The sequence below is a fragment of the Lissotriton vulgaris genome, chromosome 1_1 (assembly GCF_964263255.1).
Source record: "Lissotriton vulgaris chromosome 1_1, aLisVul1.2, whole genome shotgun sequence".
NCBI lineage: Eukaryota > Metazoa > Chordata > Amphibia > Caudata > Salamandridae > Lissotriton > Lissotriton vulgaris.
In genome coordinates this window covers 1,167,365,454-1,167,389,698 of record NC_141685.1, presented here as the reverse complement: position 1 = coordinate 1,167,389,698, position 24,245 = coordinate 1,167,365,454, and positions in this window count along the sequence as shown.

The following is a 24,245-nucleotide window of genomic DNA, read 5'->3' as shown; positions in this document are numbered from 1 at the left end:
GGTTTGGTTTTCCATGTACTGAGAAGTTGTTGCATGTGTGTGCAACCACCATCGCTCATAAATGCACACGCGTCTGACACTTCCACACCCGACGCTCGAGCAGTGCCTTCGCAGCAAACACTCGCTCCCCAACAGACAAGAGCTCCATGTCCGCCCCGTTCCCTACACCCGTCAGTGGCACAGGCAGCCCATAATACTCTTGTGACGTAACTGTCTTTGCCAGCGCCGTTGCTAAGGTCTGGGCTCCGTGCACAGCTTTACATTTTGTGTGTTTTCTTTCTCCTACCTGCTCACTCTTGTCCGGGACAAGACGGGAGGGGGGAGGTGAGTGGGACAAGTTCTTCCGCTCACCCCCCCAACCCTCCCCATCCCATTTTCCAACACACCCTCAATTGAAAGCGGCAGGTGGGCAGGGGCCAGATTTGCTTTCGCCCAGGGCGCTCTCTTTGCAAACTCCATCTCTGAGAGTGTCGACGTACATAAAAGTCCAGGGAGTTCCTTCCCTGGAAGACACACCTCCCCCCAACAGAAGCATATTTATTTGCACAGAAAGCTCATCTGAGGCACATCTTTTTAAAGATTTATTTGCGTGACACTCCTGCGTTACTTTCTGTTTCCAGGGGGAGAGTCTCCTCGTGACGTCACCGGCTGTTGGTGGTTACTGCCCCCCCCCCCCCCAGCACGTGCCCGCCTATCTACGTCTGTTTGTGGCTTGTAGTCCCAGCAACCGCCCAATCTCCTCAACTGGTTCCTCTCACACACGGTGTTGACACAACAACCCTCGGGAGTTATCTGGGCATCTCGGCTTCGCTTGGAGGGAGTGGCGACCCGGGGCTCCCGGCTGGCCAGCGCCCTCCCTAGGGCCCAGGCGGCGGGAGGAGGGGTGCACCGTCTCTTGCACGTTGTCACTTCACACACACACGGCCATGAAAACAATGCATCGGCAGTGACGCCATGTTCGAGTCATGTCTCCCAAGATCGCGTTCTTTTAACCCTCAGTTGACCCTCAGGTTCTTTCCCTCTCTTGGGCCTTGTATTTCTCAGAGAGGAGTTCCCGTTGCCCAGTTAACAAATGGCTCCCACTGGATGACGTTGCACCACATGCAGTGATGAACATTGGATTTGAGTTATATTGTGCAAATTCATCTACAAATTAAAACCAATGTCTTGTCACCAAAAACAAATGCAAGGTAAAATCACTGAAAAACATTAAAAAAATGTTTCCAAGGTAAAAGAGGCTTGGGCAGGAGTTCCGTCCCAGATTGACCAATCTTAAATTCTTTAGGTATCTTGAAAAAAAACGACTTTGTAAAATTTAAAACGCAATAGGTTCTGCTCTTTAATACCCCTCCCTGCCCACCTCTTTTCAAATTCTACATGTTCATAAACAGCAATGCTCTGAACAGACTTGTTTACATTTTCTGTTGTAAAAAGCGCTCTGATGCCTTCGGGTCGAGCTAGCGCTATATAAAAATCTCAAATAAATAAAGTAGCTTTACGTCATGAGGCATCTCTTTGCTACGCGGTTCACATCCTTAAGTACACAGTAGTCAATGCTCAAAGCTGTAAGTGGCAGCAAAGAGGTCTGCCGGCCACCTTGTTCTCTCTGCTTATACCCTTGCAGCAGGGGTGTCCAAATAGGGAACCAGACGGCCATATCTATGACAGATTTTCAGGCTATACATATAAAGAGAACTACATACAGGGAAATTAAAGTGAACTAATTTACATAGTCAGAGGTAGTGGGTACAATTGTAGGTAGGCTTCCAAGAACAGTTTCAATCAGCCCTCCTGGGCCCGCATTGGACACCCCCGCCTTCAGGTCCAGTGGTCTCCAGACATACGCGTCCACAAAACTATCACTCTGGATGGGATGGGTGAAAGAGACTATGCCTTCTCAAAGGGACTGTGCTGCCTCCCTTCTTACTGTGTGTTAGTTGTACAACAGTCTCTGCAGTAGCAGCTAAACCTGCTGGGCTATCTTGTGGCCACAGAATGCATGGAGTGCGGCTCAGTGGACCTACTGGTGACACTCCAACAGGTATACTATAACCAGATGAAATCTAGGCTTTTCAGGACTCAGTTTCCCACTTCCAGCTCTAGAGCCTAGACCCAAAATTGAGATGGCGATTTAAAAGGCAACATTCTGAGAGGACTATTTTGAAATTGTATATCAAAAGTGAGACTTATTGCCACATTTATTTAATAACTAAAAGGGACAACTGGTAGGAGCATCTGCAACCCCCCCCCCCAAGCAGTTTATTTGTTTTTAAAGTTCATTAGGCATTCAAACACATTTTGACAAGCAGAGGTGTAGCGATCCATAGTGCAGCAAGTGCAGTGGCACCAGGGTCCAGGGCTGTGAGGGTCACACCGCTTCACAATTATGGATGCTTTTACTTCTCGGCACGGGATCAGAGGGCTCATTTTCCATGGTTCCAGTGGGCCCTATGGCACCCTTGCTACTCCGCTGTTGACAAGCCCATGATTGTTATGTTAAGTTGTGTTATGCAGATTCGTAGAGTGCAGTATCACCTGGGACGATATCCTGGCGCTGAGCAGCTGCGAGTCTAGACACACCTGGAGCCTTGTGGGACTACTCGAAAAGCCAGGTCTTCAGCTTCTTGCAGATTCAGAGTGCAGAGTGCAGAGTGCAGAGTGCAGAGTGCAGATTCAGAGTGCAGAGTGCAGATTCAGAGTGCAGATTCAGAGTGCAGAGTGCAGATTCAGAGTGCAGAGTGCAGATTCAGAGTGCAGAGTGCAGATTCAGAGTGCAGAATGCAGATTCAGAGTGCTGCAGATTCAGAGTGCTGCAGATTCAGAGTGCTGCAGATTCAGAGTGCTGCAGATTCAGAGTGCAGAATGCAGATTCCGAGTGCAGAATGCAGATTCAGAGTGCAGATTCCGAGTGCAGAGTGCAGAATGCAGATTCAGAGCGCAGATTCCGAGTGCAGAGTGCAGAATGCAGATTCAGAGTGCAGATTCCGAGTGCAGAGTGCAGAATGCAGATTCAGAGTGCAGATTCCAGAGTGCAGATTCCGAGTGCAGAGTGCAGAGTGCAGATTCAGAGTGCAGATTCAGAGTGCAGAATGCAGAGTGCAGAATGCAGATTCAGAGTGCAGATTCAGAGTGCAGAATGCAGATTCAGAGTGCAGATTCAGAGTGCAGAGTGCAGAGTGCAGAGTGCAGAGTGCAGAGTGCAGAGTGCGAGTGCAGATTCAGAGTGCAGAATGCAGATTCAGAGTGCAGATTCAGAGTGCGAGTGCAGAATGCAGATTCAGAGTGCAGATTCAGAGTGCGAGTGCAGAATGCAGATTCAGAGTGCAGAATGCAGAGTGCGAGTGCAGAGTGCAGAGTGCCGAGTGCAGAGTGCAGAGTGCAGAGTGCAGAGTGCGGCTCTGTGTGGGTGTAAAATGCAATAGGTCATGCATTTGCGAGCGATTAAGCTATTGGCATTGTAAATGACAAGGCCATTTTTTTAACGATTACGCTATCGGCAATGTAAATGACAAGGCCATTTATTTAACGATTACGCTATCGGCAATGTAAATGACAAGGCCATTTATTTAACGATTACGCTATCGGCAATGTAAATGACAAGGCCATTTTTTTTTTTTTTTTTTTTAAACACCCCAAAAAAAATGTCATGAGCAATGCCAATAGCTCTACCTTTAATATTGCCGAGACCATTGCATTGTAAATGCTTGTTTGGTTTAGTTACTCTTCAGTATAACTGATTCCTGAGTTCCGAACCAAGTGACACGTTGGGCGGACTCAGGTCGGGCACCTACGATTGTTTGGCGGCGTTCGAGCACAGAGGTATGTTACGGACCTTTAGTCCGTTTTGGAACAGTATTTTTTGCAATATTCCCATTTGGTCATCTCAGGCAGAGTTTATTCTTAGAATCCTTTGATTCTTTTGCAGAAATTTTGACTAGCGAGAACAGCACCATTTACTCTTTTCTCCAGTTTCGGGTAAGCTGCATGTATGTTTTTTTAAAAGTAGCACTTCAACTCGCTTTGAGTCCATAGAACTTAGCCCCCGGCTCCATTTCTTTTTTCTTCAGGGCAGCAGGACTCGTTTTCTTCAAACGATTATATTGTGGTTGTGGTGATTCACTGAGACACGCTTTATCTGCGCCAGTGTTCAGTAAGTGGATTCAGAAACAGTTAGTTTCCATCATTTAGCAGCTTGTTCCATCTACATAGGTGGTCACTTAGATTTCACGCACGACGGTTTGTTATCTTTCTTTTGCACTTTTGATCTACTTGTTTCTTCTTTGGTTTGACCAATATCACCCTGTTTGATACTTAACCACGTTGTTCGGTGGGTGTACGTATGTCAATTTTTAACCACGTTGATCTATGGGTGCACGTATGTCAACTTGACACAGGGGCGGTTGCACTCCAAATACATTGAATTTATCACTTCTCACCACATGATGGTACTTTCCCGGCGGCACTTCCTAGCCTTTCAATCTTTAACATGTAATCCATGATAGACTTGAAATACAGACTTTTCTGTTGCTGTTTTGTAGATCCAGAAAAGATTTCAACATTGAACGTCGACATCTCTAGACTGTACATTATAAAACTTTCATTTCTACACCCCCTGATGAAGGGTTTTATTTAAACTCGAAATGCATTGGGATTTTGGATATGAACTATGATTATTTTTATGTTATTTTCAATGAAACATGAAATGTAAATTGTTAATGTGACTTTATGAACATCTTCTGTTTACATAGAAACGTGTGTGTGATGAGACTTACAGTGCATAATCTGTATTCATCAGCTTAATTTCTCCTTTACAAATATCTTGTGTAATAAGAATTAAACACATTTGCAATAGTAGTACAAAACAACGATTAATATGTGTTTATACTTTTTAAGGCTGATTGCCCCACAGCTCTGCCTCTAGTAGCTCATGGTTTTCCTTGGGCTCATATTTACACACCTCATAGTTATTCAGACATATCCCTTTTTTTTAAAAGATCCCCCTCCACCCCCCTTCCACCTTCCCCCCTCCCCCAGACGCACCCATTAGGGGATCCCAACATGATAGAATCCCCTCCCTACTGAGTTGTTCAGATGGAGTTGTCCGGAGTGATTTCTAGTAGTTACGTCAATGAGTGAATGGATGTTTTTGTACTCACTGGTTTTCTGCCTGGTCGGCTCCTTGGTCTATTAAAGTGGACCATCTGTTCTCTCCGATCGAGGAAGAACCAATATGCTGTTGAGTGACTATATAATATCCTCTGCACACATTATGATGAAATATATATTATAAATATTATGAAATTGTCCACTATTGTATTTGTGTACACCGTGTTGAAATACATGCCATGTAGATTGCAAACGTGTTTATCCATTGTACTTCCTTACATCTATATGCCATTTTAATAATAGAACATTTTTATCTACAGTGTGTGAGTCCCCGCCCCCTGGTCATCACCGCCCTGATGAAGGTGCAGCCTAAATAGGCACAACATCGAAACGCGTGTCGGCGTGATCATTGTGGATGGCTTAAAGTTGAGTTTTTGTCAAACTATCTCCCCTCAATCTACTTGCCCCCATAATCTGACTGTTGCCTATGCAGCTATATGATATCCCTCTGCAGGCTCTGATGTACCACTATGAATGTTATGTATGTGACTGTGTATATCTGTAACTGGTGAGTCTGAAAGTAAGTGTGTATTTAGTGGATGAGTCTGGGAGCGTGTGGGACGTGTATGTACATATATATTTTGCTTGGTTCTACCAATGGATTATGTTAAAACCACTATTTTGTCCATCTTATGCAAATAGTTGAGTTAAATTTAACCCGTGTCAATCATAATGATATAGATGAACTTTTTTATATGAATTTAATAAATAAATCGAAAAAGTGAAAATGAACTTTGTTTGATGTGCATTTGGCTCTGAGACATATTCCATGTCACCATCTACTGATACTTAAGGATCCCCTTAGGGACCATAAAATATACCCTGGCAGGGTAGTTGCTGATTCTATTGTATTGTGCTTTTCCCCTTTTTACCTGCCAGTATCCTAAATCCCCTTGGGGAACCTCCTTCGATTTTTCCGCCTGCCATCGTAATCAGTCCCTAAATTTTGAGTAGAAAGGGGGCAGGGACTTTGAGATGAGGTTGACCATGTGGCCCTTATTTTTGGTCATAAGTAATGTTTCTGTGCTACGTCATGGGGAAGGGAGAAGGCTGGGATCCTTGTGTCTTGCAGAAAGGAGAGAAAAGGTTGTATCTGCTCTTCAGAAAGAATATACAATGCTGAAAGGGCCAGACTAGCCGCTCTGGCATTTCCTTTGTGGGCTGCAAGCTAATGAAGCTTAATTTAAGTTGGTGTCTGCAGGTGAGGCCCAACTGCATTCTTTGTTAGAGACCGGTACATTATTTAAACCATCAGACTGTAAAGCCAAACAAGAGAGAGAAAGGCATCAAGAGTTGTGGGCAGAAGGAGGAAGGGAAATATGGAAAACAGAGAAAAGGGAGAAAGCAAAGATGAGAAAGAACCTGTAAGAGTGAGATAATGTGGAGGGAGAGTATGTTGGTGGATGATAGAGGCAGGAGCTGAAATCAAATAGACAGTCTTGGTATTCAACAACCCAGCTCCGCCACGGATTCCCTCACTACCACCTCAAATTCATTTAATTAGTTATATAGCCCAACTCACACCAGTGCAGGGTGTCAGCACTTTACATCACTCACACTACACAGAGGCAGTCAATCATAGGTGTGTAAATCTGTATATAGGAAATGTTACATAACACTACAGAGTGTAGGAGTCACATGTCATCCATACTTGTAGACAGTATTGTTTAAGAGTGCTTGGCCTGGCTGTTGGGAAAGTGGGTTAATAGTAGGGTCAAATGTATATCTGTCCCCAGCAATAAAGCCACTACCTCAATATATGGCTCAGTACCGGTCTTCGAAAATTATTCCCATGCTCAACCCTTGGTAGTTTGGCTGTGAGCAGGTGGGCTGAACTTCAAAGACAGGTATGTAAAGCATTTAAAAACACACTGAGTGTGGCTCACTGGTTAGAGCAGGCAGACCCTGAAGAAGAGGTCAGACCCGGGACCAGGGTTCAATTCCCGACGCGGCAGGGTCTTGAGCTCAAATGTCCACGGACTCGATAATTCTCGCTTCGGTGCCTGACCTAATCATGGGTTCACACTCTGCAACTCTGGGCATTAAGCTTGCTTAATCTCCACAACGGCCCCCCGCGGCGGGATGCCTGGCATTCACCTTGGGGATGCCCTATAGGGGCTATCTCACAGGGAAAAGCCAGGACGGGTTCCCAAGGCAAGCGCTTAGAGACCCCTGGGTGATAAGCGCTATATAAATCCAATATACAATACAATACAATACAATACATTTAGTAAATAATTAAGACACAACACACAATAATAATCCAACATCAATTTATAAAAATAGGAAATATTTTTCTCTTTAAAATGAAAAAAATCCAATGTAGGGAACCAGGGATAGGACTTTTTAAAGATTTAGCACTAAATAGCACATAGTAACGAATAGCCCCCTTTTGGTACATCTGGTCACGCTAGACCTGCTCTAAGTCAAAGTTTCAGGCCTACCGCGATGAAGTCCTGCGGGGCTACTCCTTGCGGTAAGTCAAGGTCAAAGTTTTTAGCTTCTGACTAAGAAACTTTTCTGGAGCTTTTCTTCCCGGGGTCCCTATTAGATCTCAGCCAACCCTGTTTCGATGAAGGTTCGCGGCTTGCCTTGCGACGAGCTCCCGGTCAAACTTATGGAAGTCCAACCTCAGGAGCTTTCCAGCTCTATGAGCCAGGGATCAAGGCTGGCACCCAGTTGATGGTGGGTGGCTTGGCTCTTGTGGTTGGTACGGGTCACCTTTTCTACGTTCGGAATTAGAACTTTTACAGAGGTTTTTTGTACGGGGTCCCTCAATGTTTTTCACTAGGCCGGATTCGGTGAGGGTTTCCAAGCTTGGGTTTCCGCATACATCAATCAAACTCTGGAAGTCAGACCCCTAGAGCTTTTCAGCAGGAGGAACCTGGATGGCAGGTCAACTCATGGTTGATGGTTGCCGGCTTGGCTAGCCAGGGTAAGTCGGTTCCTCTTATGGAGCTTTTTTCCAAAGTTGCTCCAAACTTCTCCAAACCTCTGGACTCCTTTCTGAAGTTTTCCAAAGGGTCTCAAAGTGTCCAAAACTTACTCCAAGGGTCTGGAATCTCCAAGATGGTCCTTGAAAGGGGCTTCCATTCCCACAATCCACAACAACAAAAGTCTTGCAAATTCACTCGTAGTTCTCCAGGCTGGGGATTCTTGGTGGTGGTGGTCCAGGTGAGCTCTGTTAACCTTCAACTTGCAGGGAGTCCACTCTTTAGTCCTTTTGAAGCAAGGTAGTCCACAGGGCTGTAATTCCAGATATTGCAACAGGCACAATCTTCAGAGTGAAATGCGAAAAATCCCAAAGGGTAAACTTACAAAGGCACACTAGGTGCTGTGAATCAATATACCTCCACTTTCACTCCACTCAGTCAACTCACTTATCATACATCCCATTAGAATGTGCCATATAAATCTAAAAGATTCCCATAAAGTATGAAAAGTTGAACACATTTTATTTGTTACATATAGTAAAAAAAAATTGTTTCATATACAACCACATGTACCTAACAAATCAAATCTATTGTCAGAAGTTAAAAAAGCAATAATACAATACAAATAGATCAGCAAGATTAAAAATACCACCTTTAGAGAGTTTCATAAACAGACTAATATACTCTTTCACAGCTAACACATCTACAATAATACAGTTTTACTCGCACTGGGGGATAGACTCCTTTATATTTGATATTCCCACAGTGTTGAGTTAGTAGGTTGTGTCACTTCATATAGCGTCAACGCGTTTCGATGGTTCATTAAAATTATTCCATCTTTTTCACAACAAATTCATATATCTCACTAGTTAATGTAAAAATTATTTTCAGGCCAACACCTAAAAAACATAAACACTATTAAAACTAATCATAACAAATTTAAAACAATACTATATTGCATGTAGATTGCAGTTAGTGACCAAATTCAATATACACAGTGTCTTATTGTGAGATTTCTTACTGTTACTGCAGACTACTTTAGACACAGAACTGCTCATGACAGGTTTAAAGACCATAGTTTATAACGTTCCTACTGTTCATGGCATGGGTTCCTTATATACCTTATCTATTATCTCTCATCCCACTGTTGAAAAAACTAACTTAACTGCCTGGGTATTTTACTGTCTCATTTAACACACCACTTTCATGAGAATTAATGACATGCTTAAATAAGATTACATGAGGGCCCTCCCTCCTGTAAGTGATTTTGTCCCTTACCCTAAATCCTGGAGCTATAACTACTCATTACTCCCCCCTATATGGCACAGTCTTCACTCATACAGTATCTCCATTTTGTACCCGCACTCGTTCTACTTTAAACAATCCAGTCTGTTCTTCTTACTCACACTTCCATTGCATACGTTTGTTATGGTGGTTAATACCAAAACCTCATCAGACAGTCATTATAAAATTGATACAAGTATAGCGCACTACTTACTTATTATTGTTCCCTCACCTTAAAGGTAATGTCAGGTAACCAATTTTTCTTTTTGGTCCTGTAAAAAATTCTCATTAAAAGAACGGGGTTTGTTTCAGCCCACTACTCCATACGGATAATTCGCATATCGGGTAACTATAGACAAAAAAAAAGGTCCAGTGACTATATAGTATAGGAATTGCTTTGTAAGTCCACATCTTTTGGTGTGGTTTAATATCTCACCTGCTTTAATATCTCCGTGTATCTATCCTTAATCTGGGGTTTCTCATTTTTAAATTGTTGTAGTTGTGACACCTTTGTTGCTATGATCTTAAGGCGTGTTCCCTTGGGATTTCTTAGTGCCGGAAGGACTGCTTGAATATTTGGTATTTTTAAGTCAGACCTTCTTTGTCCTGTATATAAGGGAAAATGTATAAGCAATAATATATCTTTATAGCCCATGTCCGTTCCTACTTCACTCCTATGTCGTTTTTATTAAAACGCCCGAGATACTGAGGTGCCCAAAATTAAACCCCTTAGAACAGTGTAGGTTCCATATAAACGCCTAGCAGCAGGAGAGTTCTCAGTTCAATTTTTAGATTCATACTCCCGCTTTTCGGTCTATCAGCCTAGGCTTGCGCTCTCACTAAACAAGGCTAGCCCCTCCAACTCCATTCTGGCTTACCGATGTAATTCTCTTTAGACAGGCGAGATGCGTCCTCCACATTCGGCGTCCGGCGTCAATTTTGGTTGCCCGGTCTATGGCCCTCTTAAATAGGTCATAATTTGTCATAATAGGATCCACCTGTATGTTTTTGCAGTGTCTTACGGCCTCTTCTTACCCTGGAAGACAACCTAACTACTTCCGGGTCGGCCTTGGATTATGAATCGTCCTCGAGCACTACAAATGGGCGCCATCTTTTAGTGTAGTTTCCACCTTTATTTCTAATATTATTTTCTTTATCGTTTTAGAAACTCCTATGAGAGTACATGTTACATACACGATTGCACATTTTTATTTTACATTAAATCTATATAGGGCTTCACTACTTATTGATTACGTTGGATTGATCCTATCTGTCTGATCTAAACCAGTCCACCGACTATAGAGGTGATTTTGGTTGCCATCTTGCAATGGGAATTTGTACATGCCCGGTGTTCGTTATGTAATTTAAATGCACGTTACGGGAAGGGTGATTTAACTCCACCCTGGACAATAATTTTTACTTTTAAGAAAGACTCTTCTCTTAACAGAGTCAGAAAAGGACAAGCAAAGCTAATGTAAATGCCTGTTATATAAAAGATGATCTGATTCCACCCTGGGCAATGTTATTTTCTTCTATAAATCACTATCCTCTTGACTGGGTAAGATAAAGGCAAGACAAGGTTTCAATCTTATTTTAAGATATCTACTAATGATGTCCTACCTACTATTAGTATTTGGCCCAGTATCAATAGGGTCTATGTTAATTCAGTTACTGGTTGAGATTCAGTTACCTTACAGTTGTTTTTACTGATATCCAGGTAGCAGTTGGATTATGCTTGAAGGATTGGACGTCTAGATGATGAATGACATCCAATCTTCTCTGCTGTTTAGGCCCTTGGTGATAGTCTCAAGCATACATATATACCATTGTTTCCTATTTTTCCAAATTTTTTCAGTATTTCCTCCTCGCCAATTAATTTTACTTTTTTCTAGTATGTACCATTTAAAGGCTGTTAAAGGGGCATTTTCTTTCTTAATGCGAATAGCAGATTTATGTTCTGTTAGCCTTAAACGTAGTTCACGACCTGTCTCACCCACGTAGCCTAGGCCACATGGGCAGATTAGGAGGTAGACGAAGTTCTTGGTCCTGCAGTTAGTGAGATCCTTGGAATAGTAAATGTTGTCATTGTAAATGATGGACTTATCTACCACACAATGATCGCAGATCGAGTAGTTGCCACAAATATTATTTCCTATAGCCCAAGTTTGAGATATCGTGCTTTGGAAACCCTCCTTCTTTTCAGGATAGGTCTGTACTAATGCATTTCTCAGATTACTATTGCGCCAGAAGGCAAATAGTGGTTTTTCCATTGGTTGGTCTCTCTCGTCATTGAGAATTTTCCAATTTCGATTAATATTATTTTTAATCTGGTTGCTTACGTTTGAAAATGTACTCGCAAAAATAATTTGATTTACATTAGTCTGATCTCATTTGGTTCTATTCATATCTAGCATGGATTCTCTAATATAAAATCTCGCCCTTTTGAATGAATTTTTGATTCGCTTTTTGGGATATCCTCGGGCCGCTAGTTTCTTTTTGAAGTTTTCTGCATGTGTGTAAAAATCTTCGAGAGAGGTACAATTTCTCTGAAGTTGCAGAAATTCCCCAAAAGGGATATTATCTTTCTGTGACTTCAGGTGGTGGCTTTGGTAGTGGAGGAGGGTATTTTTATCGGTTGGTTTGCTATACAATTCCACCGCTAGGGCGTCATCTATATTTTTAATACAAATGTCAAGAAAATTGACATGAGTATTGCTCTAGTTAGAGGTGAATTTCAAATTAGGATCCCCCAAGCTAAGCCAGGCAATAAACTCCTCTAGGAGGTCACAGGCACCGCTCCAGATAAATATGATGTCGTCAATAAAGCGATGCCAGTGACTGATAATTTCAAAAAAGGGAGCCAGCTCGTTAAAGACATGTATCCTTTCAAAATTGCTAACATAAACACAAGATAAACTCGGCGCTCAAGTTGCGCGTTGCGCCCATGCTGGTCCCTTTCACTTGATGAAACAGATCTTTTTTTATAGAGGAAAAGGTTGTTTTTAAGGACTAAACTAACACAGGTCATGATAAAACCTAGATTGCCCCCTCTAAGGTCTTCTGCCTGGAGCATATTCCCTACCGTTCTTATGGTGTCATCTTGGGGTATATTGGTGTAAAGAGCTTCAATGTCTAGGGTGACCAGAATCTGGGTCACCCCATTGAAGCTCACACCCTCAAATGTCGATATGGCTTGGGCTGAGTCTCTTAGATAAGATCTTTGGCTACTATTGGTTTTAGAAACACGTCCGCATATTTGCTGAGCGGTTCAAGAATGGATCCTATGCTGCTAACTATTGGGCGCATAGGTGGCTGTCCTAGGTCTTTATGGACCTTTGGCAGCCCGTAAATTGCTGCTGTGATGGGGTCCTGATTATACAAAAATGTATACTCCTCATCACTGATACATTCCTCCAGTTTTGCCCTATCTAAGGTTTCATACACCTCTCTTTTTAATTGGAGATTCCTGGCATGGGAAACCTGTCGATAATGATCTTGAACGTTCAGGAGACTCATCATTTTGCTATCATAATCTATCTCATTGAAGATCACCACGCCGCCGCATTTATCGGCGGGTTTTATTACAATATTAACATTTTCTTTCAAGTCTTTAAGTGCTTGTTTGTGTTCTATAGACAGATTATGATTTAGTCTTTGTGGTTGCCTAAATAAGTTTTTTATCTCGATTTCTACTGTCTTTTCGAAGATAGCAATATTGCTACTAACCTGACCTATTGTGGGAGTAAAGGTTGATTTGGCCCAAAGGCCTGTAATATTGGTAGTTTCTCTTCTTTCTCTCCCTTCAAAAAAATCCTTTAATCTAATTTTTCTGAAAAAACAGTTTCAAATCTTTGTCAAACTCAACTTTATTGGGGGCAACTACTGGGGCAAGGCTAAAGCCTCTTTCTAGCACTTCTGTTTCTATTGATGTAAGTACCTTAGTTGGAAGATTAATGACAGGTATCTTTTCTATCTACAGTATCTGCAATTCCTTGTTTTCTTCAGAGTCCAGGGCCTGGTTGGTGCAAATTAAACTCCTCAGCAGGGACCCTTCTTCTCTCAAGTTTGAAGCAGCATCATCTGAGAGGCTCTGTCCCTCTCAGATACTTATTCCAAGTTCTCTGGGTCAAGAAGGAGGTCACTCCTGTCCAATGAGGTGCGGGGCAACGCTCCAGGGTATGACCACATCCTCTAAAGTGTGGCATTATTTTCTCACACAGAGCACAATTTCTCCAAAATTCATCATGGCTGATTTTCCAGCAGAGGGAGCAGAACTAACTAAACCAGCCTACAGAATGGCTTCATCTACCTAGGTCCACTCTCCTTACATCTGGGAATTCCTCCTTAATCCCCCCATCCAGCTGTGGGGCCGGGAGAAGAGGTGTAAGTGAAAGTGATTTCTACAGCTTGTCTCCTCCATCACTTGAAGAGCATTATTTACTACCCCTCCCCCCGGCTCTGGCATTCCCATGCCCAGAAACCCCTCCTCCCAGAAAGGATTCCTAACTCCAGGGGTCATTTATCACCTCTTCAAACAGACAGTCTAATCCACTTACCTCTGACCAATCAAGGCAGAGCACTAGAGGGCTGAATTGTGGCTTACAGAAAAGAAAGTCTTGTAAAGTCTTGTCTGTACATTTTAGAATAAATTCAACAATACCACATTGTTGAATTTATAATTAACATTCTTCTGAGTCCTTCAATCCTAGTTGCATTGCTTTCCTTTCTCCAGTTATTAAAAATGTCTTGCAATATTAACCCATGGGCTGGAGAACTACAATGGAAAAATGAGCTGGCCAATTGGGCCAATACCAGGGCCTATATAAGATCCCTGCTTATACCTACAGAACCCCCTACCACTGGAATACCTTGGAAAATATTTAGGGGTTCTAGTTATATCAAAATACTGCAGAGCCTCCCTTCACAGTGCTCCTAGCACAAAAGCTGATTTTGGGAAGCACTTTACTACAATGTAGGCAGTGAGATGTGCAATTTCACTAAACCCAGGGCATATAAACTTCATTTTTATACAGGTCATCCTTGTAGATACCCAACCCCCACCCCTGGGACATCTGGGGGAAACAATGGGGATACCCAATATACCCCAATATTGTAGTTTATCAATGTGTAAGTGCCCCACACCCAAAAGTCAAGTTTGGGCTCAATTTGCATTTTAAAAGCAGTCCTGCAACACAGGCCTGTTTTTAAACTGACCTCAGGCTTCAGCAGTTAACACATGTAAATGCAGGAAGGGCTGCTGGCCTCTAAACTGCCATGTCCTAATATATACTAGGGACTTAAAAGTAGTTTCAATCCCCATGCCCTGTTATGTACTAGTGCCTTATAGGAGAGGTCATGCCAATCATAGGGGTACCCTAAACCATAGTGCACCCTGGTGTATGTAGGTGTTTTCACTGTATTTTTAAGTGTCTCTTTCAGCATAGCACTGGCCCTGACCCTGGGCCTGGTTAGGCAGAGCCCAGGGTCAGTCAGAGTCAGGTACCACCAGTACCAGACAGCAAAACGTAGGGGAGTGCCCAGGGCACAGGATGGCTTTGCAACACTAGAGAAGCACACACTCAGAATTTACAACACAACACCATGGTTGAGGGTTCTCTATAATAATAAAAATTGATTTCCATTCTAATAAACCCATTTTCCAACATTAGGATAAAGAAAGACTGGGGAAAAATCATAATGTTCTAATCTATACCTTGCCGTTTCATGCAGCTCTTTGGTGACGATTAATAGCTCACTGTTCAATGTTAGGATGTTAACTGATAAACTGCAAATAGCAAAATAACCTCTCGGACAAAAGCAGTAACACACTGACCTATTTACATTATATGCATGTTCAGATCTGCATGGTACACATTCTTTTTAGCCGGCATATTAACACAGAGTGTCTACCTTACCATGAGTCAAAGCTTCCAACAGCCAAACCTCTGAATTCTCTCTCAATAAACAACATAAATCACCAAAGTTATCTTCACATTTTTATTGTTGCATGAAAATTGCTGGAGACCAGAAATGCAGCAGCAGGTACTTTTCAAACCATAATGCACTTGCAAACATGACGCCCTCACCCGAAGTCAGCGATCTTTGTTTGCTTGGTGCATGAAGATGCAAGATTCATATACATGTTTTCTTAACATTTGGTCTGATTACTATGTGAATGTAAATAACAATAAAGCATACATGCTAACTGTGACTACATGCCTGCTTTTCTCAATATTTCACTTCAGATCTATGCAATTGTATTTGTTTAACGGGCGGTGATTTGTATAGGGTCACTGGAAAGTCCACAAGGTTGTCCCTGTCTCCCCCAGAATTTTAGTGTTTCATACGCCCCTGGGCGGCCCATTACCAATTGTTGCGCTGTCGGCATTCGGTTGGTCTCATGCGAGCAGGGCCAGCCATCTGTGTCGCGGCTCCTCCAACATATCCGGTCCCGTCCGTGGGTTGACAACTAACTTGGCTGGCATCGCTCTTGTGGTTATCTGCAACGCTGAAATCCCCTCTGTCATGTCCCCAAGCAACCAGGCAATGCAATGTTCTGTGTGGCAGGCCTGAGTGAGCCCCAACTTCGGTGCCTGCGTGGACCTGTATTGTCACTTGCTATTGCCCCTATTTTGTTCCTAGATCAGGGGGTCGGTTTCACTTCTAGTTTGCCACTGTGACCGGTGCCCAAACGGCTGCACATCCGCAGAGGTAGGGCAGTTCTGTGCTGGCCACTTCTCTCCCCAGATGCATTTCCCCAACTGGGTGTTGTCTTTATTTGAATCGAGCTTTACTTGTGGAACAAAGTGCAGGAAGATTCACGCACCGGATGTATGTCTGCAGCTCACTGTTGTCCTGCAGCATAATGGGCTTCTTTGTACCGCTTAGGTGCTGGGACGGCGGAGCCCACCCACCACTTCACCACAACGTCTCCGCTCGCACAAGACTGAATGTGCACCAAGCCTGGGCCCAATCCTACCCCCGGGCCTATCACAGTTCCAGTGCAGGCCGCTACTGCTCGGAGGGGCAGATTTACAGTAACTGGCGCATCCCCAGGGATGCGCCAGTTATTGTGCGCCGTAGCTCCGCCACCCATGGTGCGCCGCATTTACAATGCGGCGCTCCATGGGGCAAAAAAACGGCACAGATGCGTGACGCATCTGTGCCGTAAAGGTGGTGCATTGCTGGAGTTGCGTCGCAAGCGCGACACAACTCCAGCAAGGCTCGGGGGTGCCCTATCTGTCCAATGCTGCGTCAAGCCTTACGCATGCTTCAAGCAGGTGCAGGGCTTTGACGCAGCATTGGCCTAAAAGTGACTGAGTGAAATCTTGTAGATTTCACTCAGCCACTTTTGCGAGGCGCACCTGCCCCGAAACGCCCACCCTGCGCCGGAACGCCCACATGTGGCGCAGGGCTTTACAACGTGAAGCATCTGCCTAGATGCGTCACGTTGTAAATGGGTCGCAAGGTTGCACCACGTTTACGCTGCCGTTGCGTGACGCAAACGTGGCGCAAGTCCAACATAAATCTGCCACTTAGTGCCTGGCAGTGGCGTAGTTCCACTGACTGGGTTAGCTTGAACAGGGGAGGCTTGCCGGTCCCTGGTATTGTCTTCTGTGCCCCCCCCCCCCTCTGAAGCCTATGCACATACGGCCTCGGTATGACAGGACCCCCGGGCCTCACACAGTGTCAGACCGCTTCGTGGTGTAGACTGCCTCCGTGACAGCCCCACCAGTATGAACGCTTGTGTTTACGCTCCGCTGGGAGGTAAGGCACTGGTGGGTCCTGTTACCACCCAGTCACCACACCAGGCTGCACGCGTCTCAAACAGGGCTGAGCAGGGCCCCACAGCTCTTCTGGTCATGTCGGCGGATTGGGCCCCAACTGACCCCTGTTCCCTTAATTGCGCATTGGGTCAGTTTCTGCCCCTTAAAACTTAAAACAACATACTTTCGTATTATAGAGACTGCTAGTTTTTAATAGCAAGATGGTATGTTATTTTAGACATGTGTTTATTTTTTCAGTTTTATGGAGCAGAACTCGACCCGAAGGGATTGGAGCACGTTTACAATGGCATCCATATTACACAGGGTCACATTTGTGTTTTCCTTTAGGCAGAGTAACCTTATTTGCAGAGAATCACAGGATGTCTGTGCTTCCAATTTATTGGGAATGGACTGTGTATTTGGCAATCTATATGGTTTTCACAATGGAGTCACTCTGGGTTTTTCTAGGGTATCTCCTCCATCTACCACGATTTGAGGCTTTCTTCAAGTAGCACAGCTGTTTTTCACCTCGCATATGATTTGATGTTTGCAAAGCTGTTTTTCAGTCACTGCTGGATCTGTCAGCTGGGGCGAGACATTTTCAACATTAGGGAACCGCCAGTATAATGTTCGTCTTTCCAATCATCACTCCTATCACTGGTACCTTAATTCTTGAAATTCTTTGAATATCACTTTGTTACACTAATGTTTTAATAAATCACATTTTGTGACAATGACTGTGCTCCTTACTCGTGCCCTTTGCCTTGGAGACATTGATTTTTAGTCTTGCCCATGGTAAGGGACACAGCGGTGTCAGTTATAAGGTCCCAGCTGTTTGGATCTGCCCACTCTGCAATCAAGTATTTCAAATGCTAATGTCTGCCATCATATGCTCAGCATAAATGTGTGTAGATGTCGAAGTAGTTAAAAAACAGTTAGAATACTTTGGCCTCCTACATGATTGTTTCTGAACCAAGCAGACATCTGAGTTTCTCACATCCATGTATGTATAGCGCAGGTGTTTTATTTTTCAGCGTTCTGTACTTTGTAGTCATATTTATCCGAATATAAAACTGGCACTATAGGTACAGAATACAGTTGGAAGCCTGACCAGGCAAAGCAAATAGGTCTGACGTTGCCCGCCAGCCTTCTGTCTTTGTCTGTGCTAGTTTGGTACCTTCATGTGTTTTGCAGAACTTTATTGTTAGCAGAAGCTGCAGGGTTCTTGTGAGTCTAAAAAAAGTAGCTAAAAGCTAAGATTTTTTTGTTCTCAGACAGCACGGTTGCTATAGCAGTTCCTGAAAGGAACTACACTGTCTTGCAAGGCCTTCCTTATGAAAGTAAGAATGATGTCACATTGCAGTTAGTCATTCACCTGAAGTGAGCTGACTGACCCTTTGCCCATGCTGTATGCTGCACTGGGTGGAACAAAAATGTAAATGACATAACAGGCCAGTGGAAGAAGAGGCCAGACTGAACGTCCTTGCAATTTAAGTCTATTGCATGAATAATTTTAGTGAAATCACCAGACATAAAAACACCTGGGTTGAATAACTTACAGAAGAAATTATTCTTGAAACTCATTCAGTCTCCTTTTTTCCTCTCTCTACCCTTTATTCTCGTTTCATCTTCTAGTTTTGTCACTTTCTTCTCAATTTTTATTAATCTTTTCATCACAATTTTGTTATTCCTACCATGTTTCACACTATTCCTTTCTATATTGTTTTTAATCTACATAACTAAGCTCCTTTTTAGGTTAAACCCTGCCTGCTGAAAACATACTGGGGAGATTCAGAAAACTGACCTTGGAATGCATTCACCCTTTGCTTACCATTGGCTTTGGTTTGTAACTCACATTTCTGGCTTTTTTTTCTTTAGGCTGTCCCGCTCAAGTTCGCACCTCCTGTTGCCCAAACCTTGTTTACTGTATTCTTAAGATTTTGCTATCTGCTGACAGGTTTTTAAGTCTTGATCTTATCTTATCACATTTGCTGTGCATTCAAAGACAGAGGTCAAATGTTATGCTCATGTATCAGAATTAGTACAAATGATTATTTATTGTTTTAATTCTGAAGTGCGGTGGATACAAATATTTGAATGTGACACATCAATACACTAGGTGATGACATTAGCACACATTATCAGTTGTATGCAGTAGCGCCATATTTTGGTGCAAATTTAATGGTCCTCCCAATTGAAAATGTGTTGTGTGTAATGGCAGTGCACTACCACACCATGCATACTCTACACTATGCCACTCCATTGTAATACACTCCAATCTATCACACTCCACTCGCCCCACTGCACACCAATATACCCCACCCCGTCAGTATGCAACAATATACCGCACTCAGACTACCCCGTCCCACACCACTCCAACCCAATCTGCTCACTTTTTTTTTTTTTTTTAAGTTTTTGAAAACCTTTATTGAGACCAGAACACACAGCTATTCAGCCTGACATCCCGGAGGCAAGGCAGCAAGAGTAAAGGAGACAAATAGTGTCAAACAATTGAGACATAATCATCAAAGGTTAAATTTTATGATATAAAGATAACAACAGGCGCCCGCGGGCGCGAAAGTGGCAGTGTATAAAATGTGACGCTGGGTGTCAGGGATGGGTAGGGAATAAGGCAGGAAAACACTCAAGAAAGACAGATTGCAGAATGGGAAGGAGGGGGGCGGGGGAAGGCATCAGGAGAAAGAATTACATTAAAGCTCAGTTGGCGTCACAGGTTAGGGAGAAACGGTATCTTGTTGATCAATTGGTTCAGGCGGTAGACACACATCCCCCCTATATTCGTTCCATGCTCCCCAAATTTTCGTCCAAGTCCGAGGTTTCCCTCTGGCCACATAGACTGTCTTTTCCCTAAACATACACCAGTCCATGTTGGCCTTCCACTGCACCAATAGAGGGGCCTCATTCGCACCCCATCTCTGGGCTATGTCCCTCTTCGCCACCATGTTCCCAAGGGTAACCCACCTAGTCTGTGCAACGTTGTGGTCGGACGGCTCCCATACATTCAAGAGGCACCGACGGGCCTCCGCCTGGGAAGCCACGCCAGTAACCTCCGCCATCACTCGGTGGACCCTTCTCCAGTAGGAGGCGATCACCGGGCAGTCCCAGAGGATATGTAGGAAAGTGGCAGGAGCCCCACAGCCCCTGCGGCAGAGACCGTCAGGTGAGAAACCCATACGCATCAATCGGGGCCCTGTCACGTACACCCGGTGCAAGACCTTAAACTGTACGAGGCGAAGACGGGAAGAAATGGCAACCTCCTTGGGAGAGGAAACCGCACTCTGCCAATCCTCGTCGTCCAACTCAAGGCCATCCGCCACCCACTGATCTCTCAAGCCAAGGAGGAGGTCTGTGCGCGTATTGATCAATTTCTTGTACGAGAGGGAAATTGCACTGTCTGGCATATGCCCATCCAGGATCCTATCTTCCAGCGGGGAACTTTCGGGAATGACGCCGTCCGGCGGAGAGGCCGAGAGCAGCGCATGTCTCAGCTGCGCATAACGGAAGAACTCCGTCGCGCCCAGCTGGTACTCAGCTTGTAACTGGGGGAAGGTCTTAATCAAACCCCTAGAGAGCATGTCCTCAACCCTGCTGATGCCAATGAGGTCCCACCTATCAAAACCCTTGGTGTGCCACAGTCTACCCAGGATGTCGGAGTCAAAGAGGGGAGTGAACCTCGTGAGTCTGCCCTGCCATCCTTGCGCCTTGGTAACCGCTTTCCAGGTGCGAACTGCCGTTCGGGTGGGGCCCGTTAACTTGCGGTCAAAGGATTTGGAATATAGGGCACGGTAGTAATTACCGCCGCCCGTCAGCCACCTATCCATGGCGTAGCCGGGGCTCACCACTGGGCCGTAGAACCCATGGTTCAGGGCAGCTAGCTGCGACGACCAATAATACCGGCGCACGTCGGGGAGGGCAATGCCCCCATCGTACCAAGGGAGCGTGAGTTTGTGGAGGGCGACGCGGGGGCGACCCTCCCAGAGGAGGTTACGAAGAAGGCCTTCGATCTCACGGAAGTAGCGGGCCGGGACAGGGTCTTGCGTGTTTTGTAGTGCGTACAGGAATCTGGGCAGGGCCATCATCTTGAAAAGGGCGGCACGGCCAAGGAGGGAGAGTGGCAAATGGCGCCAGCTGTCGACATCACGTCGCAGCCGCTGAAGAGGAGGGAGCAGGTTGTTGTCATACCGGAGCTTGGCATTACCGGAGATGTAGATACCCAGGTATTTGAAACCGCGCGAAGCAATCTGAATACCGCAGCCCCTAGGAAGGCGCGGGGTATCCCCTTTGAGGACATATAGAGAGGACTTGGCCCAGTTAATAACCAGGCCAGAGTACCGCCCAAAGAGTTTGATGACGTCACACGCCACAACAAGGGATCTACCAGGTGAAGACAGGTACAGCAGTATGTCGTCAGCGTACAAGGAGACCCTGTCCTCAAAGCCAGGGGCCCATTTGATACCCCTCAAGTCGGGATGTGAACGCAACAACGCTGCAAGGGGTTCGAGAGCCAAGGCAAACAATAGGGGGGACAGGGGGCAACCCTGTCTGGTACCGCGACGTAGGGGGAATGGCGCCGATAGGCGGCCATTGACTGTGACATTGGCCATCGGGTCCGCATACAGGAGCTTCACCCAGCTAACGAAGACCGGTCCAAACCCGAGCTTGGCCAGAACCGCCCATAAGTAGGGCCATTCGAGCGAGTCAAAGGCCATAGTGGCATCCAGGGACGCCAACACAGCCGGCTCTTCAAGAGTGTGGGCCCGGGCCATGACCCCATGAAGGCGGCGCAAGTTCAGGGCAGTGTTACGGTGGGGGATGAATCCAGATTGATCGGGGTGCACGAGATCGCCAATGACTCCAATCAAATGATTAGCCAAGAGTTTGGCAAGGACCTTGGGCTCCGCGTTAAGGAGGGAAATAGGGCGGTAAGAACGACAGACGTCCCGTGGTTTGCCCTCCTTGTGGATGACCACGATGGTGGCCAATCGTTGGTCCAGGGGGAGAGAGCCTCTCTCAAAGGATTCCAGGAACATCTTACGGAGATGCGGGGAGACTGCGTCCGAGCGGATTTTATATAGTTCCACTGGTATACCGTTAGGCCCGGAGGCCTTACCGGAATTAAGTGAACGGATCGCAAGATCAACCTCGTCCGCGGTGATGTCCCTATCCAGGTCCTCTCTTTCTTCCTCGGAAAGACTGGGCAGGTCGATATCGGAGAGGAAGGCCGTCGAGTCCGCCTCCGAGAAGTCCGAGGCAGACTCATAGACCCCCCGAAAGTAGTCTGCGAAAGAATCCACAACGGCGCTGGGATCCGTAAGGATCGCACCGTTGTCGCCAAGAAGCTCCGGCACCACCCGGCTGGCCATCTCCCTTCTGTCGAGCCAAGCCAACAGCTTCCCGGCCTTATCGCCCACATCGTAGATGCGACCTTGCTGTTCCTTGGCCAGGACAAGAGCGGCGTTAGTGGCCAGGGCGTGATACTCCGCTTGTTTCAGCGAGAGATTGTGAAGGACCAAGGGGTCCGGAGTGGATCCCAATTGAGCCTCGAGGCGTAACACTTCCTGCTCAATAGTCAGCATATTTGAGTCTCTGTCACGACGGGTAGCAGCGATAATTGCCTGGGCCTCGCCCCGGAGCACCGTCTTAAAAGCTTCCCACAGTGTAACGGCCGACTCCACCGAGCCCACATTCTCGGAGAAGTAAAGATCAATGGACTTGGCCAGGAGGGAGCGGGTCTTGAAATCACGGAAATACCATGGATTGACTGCTGCCGGGCGCTCCGACAGAGTCACTCCAAAGTCAAAGGAGACCCATAGCGGGGAGTGGTCGGAAACGCCCCGCGCCAGAAAGCGGGCCTCGGACACAGCGAGTGCGTCCGAAGCCAGCGTAAGGACATAGTCGATACGCGAGAGACTCCCATGCGCGCCCGACAGGAAAGAAAATTGACGGAGCGTGGGGTGCAAGAGCCGCCACGCGTCCACCAGCCCAGTAGACTCAAGGAAGGACGGCAGCCACGTCTGTGGCCCACGTAGGTCGCGAGGCGGTTGACGATCAAGGAGACCAGAGCAAACTGAATTAAAGTCACCCCCCACTATCAAACGACCAGCCGGCATAGACAAGATGGCACCACCAAGGTCCTGAAAAGTACTAGACTGGAGCCCTGGGGGGACGTACACGGACAACAACGTAAGGGAACGCCCTTCCCATCTCCCAGCCACGGCGGCGTACCTCCCCCTATCATCAGTCAAAGTGGTCTCTATCTCTAGGGGAAGGGATGCACGCACAAGAATTCCCGCCCCCCTGGAGCCGGAGGAGAACCCCGAATGCGCCACCATTTTATATCCTTTGCGATTCAGGGCTTTACAGGCGTTGCCCACCAAGTGCGTCTCCTGAAGAAGTACAACATCCGGCATATGCCGTTTAACCAGTTGTGTAACCACCCCTCTCTTGATGCGATCACCCAACCCGTTAACATTCCAACTAAGAATTTTCAACACCCTACCCCTCATCCCTCCACTGCCCGCCCCACCCATCACCCAAAGACACTTGCATCAAAAAAAGTCCAGGATCGCCATTGTCCATTTGCCACAAAAGAGAAAGAAAAAGAAACACAAAACAAAACAGAACTGTACCCAACCAACCCCCCACCCTGCACCCCTGCATTAGACTAAAAAGCCCCCCCAACCAGCGTGTGCCTGTCGCCCCATTAACTACTCTACCGAAGACCCAGAGGAGTAAGGAATCCCCGTGAAATCGTCCCGCCACCCACCATGAAAATAAAGGAGAGAGTAATCGCACCAAAAACACCAGTCCGGCGGTCATTCGAGGCAGGGGTAGCCCCGGCTCCCAGTTCATTCTTGCCGCTCCGCTCCGCCCGAGGCGCCTCCAACATCTTCCTCATGCTCTTCCCGCTCTGGTGTTACAGTGTCCAGCCACTCGCTCACATTCTCAGGATAGTCAAAAAAGTAGGCACGTCCCTTGAGTTCCACACGGAGCTTCGCTGGGAATTGCATAGAGTACTTGAGACCCATGTCTCTGAGGCGTCTCTTTACTCCCGCGTAGCTCAACCGTTGGCGTT